This window comes from Leptonychotes weddellii, unplaced genomic scaffold, assembly GCF_054177405.1.
Source record: "Leptonychotes weddellii isolate Sample4059 unplaced genomic scaffold, ASM5417740v2 HiC_scaffold_8525, whole genome shotgun sequence".
Lineage (NCBI taxonomy): Eukaryota > Metazoa > Chordata > Mammalia > Carnivora > Phocidae > Leptonychotes > Leptonychotes weddellii.
In genome coordinates, this window is record NW_028056210.1 from 1 (window position 1) to 2,604 (window position 2,604).

The window sequence follows — 2,604 nt, forward strand, 5'->3', positions numbered from 1 at the left end:
GGCAGAGAAGCAGTTTAAGAGCAGACAGGTAGAGGAAATCTAGAAAAGAACCGTCTTGATAGAGATTTATCCCATGGTGTGAGGGAGAGGGCAAAGGACCCAGTGGCACTTCGCTTATCCAGCAGTTTCGTCACAGTGGTGACCAACTTCTGCCCATTCCATAGGGTCTTGAACTGCTCAGGGACTGGGAATTTACTAAAGTCACCGCCTTCTGCAGGAATGAGGAAATTCATCTCAGAAGATTTGGCACTGAGGCGCCTGGGTGGCTCAGTCAGTTAAGCATCTGCCTTTAGCTCAGGTCATGATCCTAGGGGTCCAGGGATTGAGCCCAGAGTCAGGTTCCCTGCTCAGCGGGGAGTCTGCTTCTCCCCCACTACCCCAATCCCCTGCTCATTCTCTCTTTTTCTCAAATAAGTAAATCTTTTAAAAAAGAAAGTTTGGCAGTAACTATCTTGCAATCCAGGGAATTCTTGCTTGGAATGTGGCAGCCATCTGTTTTGTCGATGAAAATGGTTGGCACTTTACCCATTACCTGAACTTTGACATCCCTACTATTGATTATCTCCATAATGCCTACCATGTCATCAAACACCAGACCAAGTTTCTTAGTTATCTACTGTAATGGAGTTAATTTTGCCCTTGATTTGCAATGTCATGTTCACACACTTGTATATGTAAGCCACCAGTTTCAGCTCTGTGTCATCAATCACCAGGCTGGAAACATTCTCCTGATTTTCCACTCTCCACTTCTTGCCCTCCAGTTCAAATACAGCTGGCTCCTTCTTTGTGGTTGGTTTGGGGGATGGACTGACTCCTGGTTTAGGTGCAGAGAATGGTTTGGGGCCACTTCATACTGGGCCACTCTGAGCCTTCAGGGCAGGGTTCTTGTGAGTTTTCATGGCATCAGATACATGTTTAAGGGCATGTGTGATGCTCTCCCCCCAATTAATCTGTGCAAACAGTGCTGAGTGGGAAGCAGACTCATCTGAGCCTAAATGGTGGGGACTTTTATGGGGAGGGTCTGTTGAGGTGGTGGGGGACCTGATTCAGCAGAAGGGCCAGATGGCAATCCACTTAGTTCTGCCACAGGCCCTGTTTTGGTCCAGGCCAGTCCAGTGGGACAGAACTTAATGTAAGCCTGTAGCTCTGTCCATATACTCAAATAAGCTTTGATGCAGTCTGCATGCTTCTCATCAACATCTTTGTACTCCTTGAGGACTAGGTTTGTATAAAACATGGCAGCATCATTCATTCCTTTCACATAGGGACCAGGCTCTTGGGAGCCACAGCCACTCAACCCAGGGCCTGGATACTTTTGCTGACAGCTGACAGGTGATTGAACAACTTGCTGCCTCGGTTCTCCCTGAAGGTTACCACTTCTTGGATCTGCTCTGAGATGGGTGCCAACAAATCAGAAAGCTTATTAAGCCTGTTGGCTCCTGGCAGTGAGAAGCTGTAACCAAGAGAGGTTGCTCCAACTTCAGACCTGTGTGGACCATCCCCGCATGTTTCTGCACATCTCCCCCAATCTCTTTACTGATCTTCAGGTACTCTGCCACAGGACTGGCAAGCAGCGAGTCAAATACTTGCACATATGGAGCGGCTCCTGCTCTCGGAGCACTGTCTCCAGACCCACAGTGCATGTCAGAGGCATGGGATACTGCCTCCAGGCGGCCCACTGCCCTGTCCAGTCTTTCTACCAGATTTTGCATGTCAGCCATAATGTATCACCTGCTCAGAGTTCTGCCTCCCCTCCAGACTTGGACTCATTTTTCTATCCTCCCCACTGCTGCTAGAGTGATCATTCCAAAACACATATTTAATCAAACTTAATCTAATTGAATCACATTGCTTAAAACCCCTCAATGGGTTCTCATAACTTGAAGATAAACTTCATCTTCTGTATTCTTCTTAATACAGAACACTTGGCATAGAGCATTACCTATTTTTCCGGCAGTGGCTCCCAAATTTCCCCTCAAGCAGACTTTGCTTCAGTCATAAAGATCTTATAGTCCTGTAAATATTCCATTCAATATATTGCATGGTTTCTGGTCCTCAACTGTGCTATTTTTCTTTGTTCTGCCTAATTTCTTTGTTCAGTTAGCTCCTACTTATCCTCCCAGATTAAATTTGTGTCACATCATCAGGGTATACTACACACAATTTATGCCTTCTCAGATGAACACTTGAATTTTTGGCTGAATTTACTAAATAACGAGATAGGCCTTATCATACAAGATTTTTAAAATCAAAGACTGACAACATGGGGTTTTAATTTTATAATATCACTCTGGAATCAGTGTGTAAGACCATGGGGTTAACATGAGGCAATAGTCATACAACAGTGCACGATTTCAATTTGCTTCAAGTTGTTGCTTGCTTTACTTCCTTTTCTTATCCTTGCTACTATAGGTTTGCATTTCCAAAAAGAAAAAGAAAAAAAAAATCTAATCTTTGCTCTAAGCTCTGTTTTCTGTAAGACTCTGGCTAAGGCAAACTTATAACCCCAGTTTGATTAATCAGGGTTAAGGGGACAATTTTTGGATTTGTCTTTGAGGTATCAGGGAAATAGACTTCCTTTTTTTGCCACTAGACACAAATCTG

The 2,604-nt window shown here is 44.4% G+C and overlaps 1 pseudogene; it reads right to left on the bottom strand.

The window, feature by feature from the left end:
• Positions 1 to 6: 6 nt before the first annotated feature.
• Positions 7 to 2,359, bottom strand: LOC102726114 (adenylyl cyclase-associated protein 1-like; annotated as a pseudogene).
• Between the last annotated feature and the right edge of the window lie 245 nt (positions 2,360 to 2,604).